We start from the raw sequence: 7502 nt of genomic DNA on the forward strand, positions 1-7502 counted from the left end.
CACACACAATTCTGTAATAAAGACTAAATCAGCATATGAATCACATCTTGCTCATATTTGTAAGCAACAACTAATTGTGAAAACTATGTTTTGCTTTCTGCTATCTGCATGTGCTATCCATGGGCACCTGTTGGTGTGTTTGCAATAGATTATAATTTTAAAGTATTTAATGGCTAAATAAATTTGAAAACTCGTAACAGACATGCTGAACTTTTAAATAGAGAGCCGAGTAATGTAAGTTAGGCTTGCCGGGCGCTGGGGCTCATGCCTGTAATCCTAGGACTTTGGGAGGCTGAGACAGGCGGATCACCTGTGGTCAGGAGTTCAAGACCAGCCTGGCCAATGTGGTGAAACCCCATCGCTACTAAAAATACAAAAATTAGCCAATCATGATGGTTGGCGCTTGTAATCCCAGCTACTTGGGAGACTGAGGCAGGAGAATTGCTTGAATCTGGTAGGCGGAGGTTGCAGTGAGTCGAGATCGCATCACTGCACTCCAGCCTGGGCAACAGAGCGAGTCTCCATCTCATAAATAAATAAATAAATAAATAAATAAATAAGGCTTTCTGGGAGTCACTCCTGAAAAAGTTTGCCCTCTAGTTTTTGTTTGTTTGTTTGTTTGTTTTTTGCATGACACACCCCCTCTGTACAGGTCTTTTCCCTGTTTTTCTTTTATGCTATTAGCTGTAGAAACACGATACTGCTCTGCTTACCTTTATAAGTACTATGAGATAATAGCTATCCTGAATGAGGTTCTATAGATGCTGCTGTTGCAGTAGTATCACTCCGCCTTATCCACGGGGGATACTTTCTGACTCCTGGTGGATTCGTGAATCCGCAGATATACACTATGTTTTTTTTCTATGTATACGTACCTATGATAAAGTTTAATTTATAAATTAGGCATAGTAAGAGACTAACAACAATAACTAATAAGAGAACAGAACAATTATAACAATATACTCCAATAAAAGTTATATGAATGTGATCTTCCTTTCTCTCTCTCAGTATTTTTTTTTTTTTTTTTTTTTTTGAGACGGTGTCTCGCTCTGTCACCCAGTCTGGAGTGCAGTGGCATGATCTTGACTCACTACAACCTCCGACTTCCAGATTCAAGCTATTCTCCTGCCTCAGCCTCCCGAGTAGCTGGGATTACAGGCACCCGCCACCACGTCTGGCTAATTTTTGTATTTTTAGTAGAGACGGGGTTTCACCACGTTGACCAGGCTAGTCTCAAACTCCTGACCTCAGGTGATCCACCCGCCTCGGCCTCCCAAAGTGCTGGGATGACAGGCGTGAGCCACAGTGTCTGGCTGTCTCAGAATATCTTATTGCACTGTACCTTGGGTAACGGAAATCGTGGAAAGCAAAACTGCAGATAAGGGATGACCACTGTACAGGGGAAATCACTTGGTCAGTAAAACAAGTTGAGCCATGCTCTGCCTTCCAAAATAAAGAGTTATGCCCTTCCTGCCACCCCCTGCCTAACACTGGCTGCTTTGACCTAAATATGATACTTCCCACAGGCAAAAGCAATTGCTCTGTTATGCTCCACCAACTCCTTGGCAAAATCTGATGCCATCATCCATGCATATATTCCCTTACACTTTCATTCTTCCTACTAGTGTGGGAGAATCCTGAGCTCTGGCATGGAATTTCACTACGATTCTTGACTGTCTTTTGCTGGGATTTGTACCTCTATTTCATGAGTTATCTTATGCCCAGGCAAAGCTTATTGGAAGCTAGAGAGTGTCTAATATTTTTCTTTTACTTAAACAATTTCTCAGTAGTCCTAGAAAAGTCTTTTTGCAGTTCTGCCTCTGAAATTTTGAGAGATGTGAATTTTTATATACTCACAGATCTGTGCAATCATCCCCACAGCCAACTTTAGAACATTTCCATGACCTCAAAAAGAAACTGTGTACCCTCCGGCTATCTCATTCTATTGCCAAGCCTCCCAGCCTTTAACAACTGCTAATCTTCTTCCTGTCTCTTTACGTTTCTCTATTCTGGACTTTCATATAAATGAAATCATATGTCTGGGGGCGGTGGTTCCTGCCTCTAATCTCAGCACTTTGGGAGGCTGAGGTGGGTGGATCACTTGAGGTCAGAAGTTCGAGACCAACCTGGCCAACATAGTGAAACCCCGTCCCTACTAATATATATACACACACACTATATATACTATAAATATATATATACTATAAATATATATATACTATGAATATATATACACACACACACACACACACAAAATACAAATTTAGCCAGCCAGGTGTGGTGTCACACGCCTGTAGTCCCAGCTACTTGGGAGGCTGAGGCATAAGACTCGCTTGAACCTAAAAGGTGGAGGTTGCAGTGAGCTGAGATTGTGCCACTGCACTCCAGCCTGGGTAACACAGTGAGATTTTGTCTCAATAAATAATTAAATAAATAAATAAACAAATAAACAAATAAATAAAATAAATAATATAGTATGTGATATTTTGCATCTTGCTGCTTTCGCATAGCATAATATTTTCAAGGTTCATCCGTGCTGTAGCATGTATCAGTACTTCATTCCTTTTTATGGCTGAAAAATATTCCATTGTATGAATAGACTGCATATTGTTTCAACAAAGAAACTTAAATGGGAACAATGGGGACCAGTGAACAGGGGCTAGGACAGGCATCAGTAGGTCCGATGGGCCTTAGGATCTGAAAATTCTGGGAGTTTCTGAGACTAGATGGGACACATGAATATCATGCAGGATTTTCTAATACTGGTAGGTAGACAGAGCCCGTGGGTCTAGGTTTTCACCAGACCAGTTTCCAGGCCTACTGTACTAGAGATGCTTATAATTTCCCTGTCCACCCATAGGGGATCTGTTCATCACTCCTGGGATCCTAAATGTCTATAGAAACTGCCCCCGTTCCCATTCTTGTCTGATTGTAGCAGGATTGGTGATCATCTGATCTGATGATGGCCCCCTTTTAGGCAGGTTCATGTTCTATGTAGAACTTCCGTGGTCTGGAGTTTGGGAAATCGGATTTCTCTCTTGGGGGTATGGTATTGGAGTCTGGGAGTCTGAAAGACTAATATACTGAAACTGAAAGGCTATAATACAGACAAGGAGCTCAGTCAAACATGAGGGGCCATGTATGGGCAAAAGTTCTGAGGAGATCAGTCAGTAGAAAGAGGAGAATGGGGCAGGTATACAGTGAGGAGCAGAGACACCAATAGAAATATCATGGGCCTCTGGAGAGAGAATCAGGAATTGTAGCTGCCTTGCTACCTGTTCCAGGTCCCACTATGGTGGCCTTCTTGGGAGTGTCATGAGATCTTGGTCTCCTTACAATGACCTGTGTCCCCCTTTCCTGCCTCACCAACACCCACAGCTTGTTGTTGAACCAGCTCGAATGTGTCTCTGTTCCTTGGGTCCAAAGGATCCCTGACTGAAGCCTATGCAGAATGGGTATGGAGTCAGGATTTTGGAGTGCAGAGGGAGGCAAGTCGCAACAGTGGAAGTTCAGCAGGATGACGGACGTTGGCCAAGCAGCACTGGGGCCATCTGGCAACATGGAGTGGGTGAAGGAAGAGTGCCTGGTAACAGGGTAAAATAAAGAGGGGCAAAGGCTTCTTACAAGCTTCCTGGCCAGAGCTAGATGTGTATGTGTGTGCATCAGCATGTGTGTGCACACGTGTGCACGTCTCAGTGTGGCAGGTTTTGGCAGGGAAGGGGATCTCACGGCAAAATCTTAACCCAAGGTGGGCTTTGCAGCAGATCAGGCAGAGTGGCACAAAGGATAGTCAGACTTGGCTGGCAGCAAGAGCACTGCCTCGCCCTTCTGCCTTCTGCCTCGTTCACATATCATGGTATCGTTCATCTAACCATTGGCTTATGTTGGCAAGGACGAAACCATCCTGCTTAGAGATTCCCTGGTGAGGGCAGCTGTTATAAAGCGGAGAAGAACCTTGAGGAAGTGGGTGAGGGAAAAGTGTCTAATGAACACATTTTTCTAGATTTTTCTTCTTCAACTATGCATCTATAGAGATGTGCACAGACTACAGTCATGAACCTATGAAGGCTTCAAAACAATAACCCCAAACTCCTCAGCTAGTACCTGGGAAATCCTTAGCAACCTGTAGAAACCATTCTAGAGCCCACTGACATTGGTAAATTTGAATGCCTGGTTGACTGTCCAGAAGTCAGCTGGAGGCATTTCCTTGGGGTTCTCAAAGGCAGGGCAATGCCGTAGAATCCAATGAATCAAAACATGCAGGAAGGTACAAAGAAGATTTACAAATGTGAAGTTAAGTCCACAGCCACTGACGGCCAGGGGCGACGCCGTGCTGTATGTTAATTGCAGCTCTTTGCCCCATATTCACACCACTCTTCCTGGCATTGTGCCAGTGCCAGGCTGGCATGTACTTGGGCACTGGTGCACACTAGCCTGGCAAAGGGAAGCAGAAGTTGAGGCAATCCTGCCACCTGCTGCCTGATGCGTCCTGCTAAGCAGCTTTTTGGCTCTTTCAAGCTCTTTTACTTTTAATTATCCCTATTTTGGTATTTTTCTAATTACAAAAATGAGATATGTTTGCTATAAACTTTCAGAGAGTAGAAAAGCCTATGAAGTAAAAAGTGAAAGTTGTCCTTCCATAATCCCACTCCCCAGAGGTACCCACTATGACCAGTTCAGTGTGGTTACAGATCTTCTTCTATGTGTTTATATAACTATATATGATACAGTCAATCACTCATTCAAAATATTTCTTCAAGGCCGTCTATGTACCAGGTCAGACACTGGGGCTACAACTGTCAACAAAATATGATTTCTTCCCTGTTGGAGCTTACATTTCAGTGTAGAGAGACAGGCCCATAAACAAATTAATAATGAATCCATAATATGCCAGATGATGATGGGGAGAAAATAAGACAGAGTCAGAGAGCTGAGGGGTGGCCAGCAGGGTGGAAAAGGGGTGGCTATTTTACAGAGAGTAGAGAAGGAAGACTCAGAGAACGTAACCTTTGGGCAGGCCCCTTAAGGAAGTGAGGAGTAACTAATGTGTCTATCTGGTGCAAAAACAGAGGTCTGAAGGAGAAACATACTTGAGAAACATCAGAAGTATTGTGTGGCTGGAGTAGAGTGCTCAGAGGGGAAGAGCAATAGGACACAAGGTCACAGAGATAACAGTGGGTCGGGGGAAACCCTAGGCCTGCAGGGGCTGTGAGAGGAAGCAGCATTACCTGAGCCCAGTGAGAGTTGGAATTATGGAGGAAGAACCCTGTGACAGCAGCCACTGGAGTGTTTTGAGTTGGGGAGAGGAGGAACGTGATCTAACTTAAAGTTTAAAAGGGTCACTCTGACTGCTGTGTTGAGAATAGACTGTAAGAAGGTAGAATATGAGCAGGGAAGTGAGGAGAGGTGGAAAGCAGATATCCAAGACCTGGTCTACTCCAATGTTTAAAGATCAGAAAAGTGAGGAGTAACTAGCTAAGGAGGCTGCGATAGAGACCAAGGTGAGGGATGTTGATTTAAAAGCTAAGGGAAGAAAGTGTAGCAAAGAAGAGTGAGTGACCCACTGTGTCAAATGCTGCTGATGGGTCAAGTAAGTTAAGGTCTCAAAATTGGCCATTGGATTTAGAAATGTAGAGGTCACTGGGGGAACATGGTGGCCATTGGTGATCTTGATATGAATATGGAGTCAGAGAAGAGCAAAATCCTGATGTAGTGGATCCAAGAGAGAATGGTGGCAGAAAATGGGAAATGCTACAAACACCAGAGAATAGAATGAGGGGGGAAAGTGCAGTAAGAACTCCAGCCATAGAGCAATTCTTCCCAAAATATGGTCCTCATAAGGGTAGGAGATGGGGTGGGATGGAGAGCTGCTGTTTCATAGGAGACAAAAGAGATATGATAACTAAATGCAATGTAGGATTCTTGATTAGATATCACAGTGAACTGCTGGTTGTGGTGGCTCTTGCCTATAATTCCAGAACTTTGGGAGGCCGAGATGAGCAGATCACTTGAGGTCAGGAGTTCAAGAACAGCCTGGCCAACATGGTGAAAACCAGTCTCTACCAAAAATACAAAAAATTAGCCTGATATGGTGGCTTGCGCCTGTAATCCCAGCTACTCAGGAAGCTGAAGCAGGAGAATCTCTTGAACCCAGGAGGTGGAGGTTGCAGTGAGCCGAGATCGTGCCACTGCACTCCAGCCTGGGTGACAGAGTGAGACTCTGTTTAAAAAAAGAAAAAAAAAAACAGTAAACAATTTATTGAAGGTATTGTGAGACAATTTGAGAAATATGAATTTTGGCTGTTTTTAACATTACTGCTTTGATGTTAAATATCTTGGGTATGATAGTGACATTGTGCTTATGGTTCTTAGAAGATACATGCTGAAGTATTTAGGGCTGAAGTGCTGCTAAAATATGAGGACTAAACTCTGATTTTTTTTTTGAGACAGAGTCTCGCTCTGTTGCCCAGGCTGGAGTGCAGTGGCGCGATCTCGGCTCACTGCAAGCTCCGCCTCCTGGGTTCACGCCATTCTCCTGCCTCAGCCTCCCGAGTAGCTGGGACTACAGGCGCCCGCCACCACGCCCGGCTAGTTTTTTGTATTTTTTAGTAGAGATGGGGTTTCACCGTGTTAGCCAGGATGGTCTCTATCTCCTGACCTTGTGATCCGCCTGTCTCGGCCTCCCAAAGTGCTGGGATTACAGGCTTGAGCCACTGCGCCTGGCCTCTGATTTTTTTTATCTTGCCCAAATTCCTATCTAAGGGGCCTGGGGAGTCATGGCCTACAAATCATAAATTCTCATCAGATGGATTTATTTAACCCTATATATTGTGACTTTCCAACCTGACTCTGGCATAACATTACAAGACAAGGAAGAAAATAAAAATATTTTACCCCAAAACAAGTTTCTTTGCCATATTTTGAAATGGCCCTGCAAAGCTGTTCTTTGTGGGGGAAAATTTATATCAGTAAAGAATCTCTATTAACATAGCTAGATATTTTTCTTTCAGATCCTCCCAATCCAAAAGAGATTAAGATCTGAACAGGAAACGTTTGTCATCTATTGTCTCTAAGGGCAGCCACTATAAGACTTGAAAAGAACTTTGGTCTCCACAATCTTTACCTTAACCTGAACATTCCCTTTCTATGAATCGCAGGTCTTTAGACAAACTCAACCAATTAATTGTCAGCCAGAAAATATTTAGATTCGCTTATAGCCTAGAACATCCCCCTCCTCCCCATGCCCTGCTTTGAGCTGTCCCACCTTTCTGGACCAAACCAATATATTTCTTAAATATATTTGATTGATGTCTCATGCCTCTCTAAAATGTATAAAACTAAGCTGTTCCTCAACCACCTGAGGACCTCTTGAAGGCTGTGTCACGGACCACGGTCACTCATATTTGGCTCAGAAAAAATCTCTTCAAATATTTTACAGAGTTTGATTCTTTCTGTCAACAAATGACAAATGTCTGCAACTTTTCAGTGTTCCAGAATTTACA

The sequence above is a fragment of the Piliocolobus tephrosceles genome, chromosome 12, assembly GCF_002776525.5.
Source record: "Piliocolobus tephrosceles isolate RC106 chromosome 12, ASM277652v3, whole genome shotgun sequence".
NCBI classification, from domain to species: Eukaryota; Metazoa; Chordata; class Mammalia; order Primates; family Cercopithecidae; genus Piliocolobus; species Piliocolobus tephrosceles.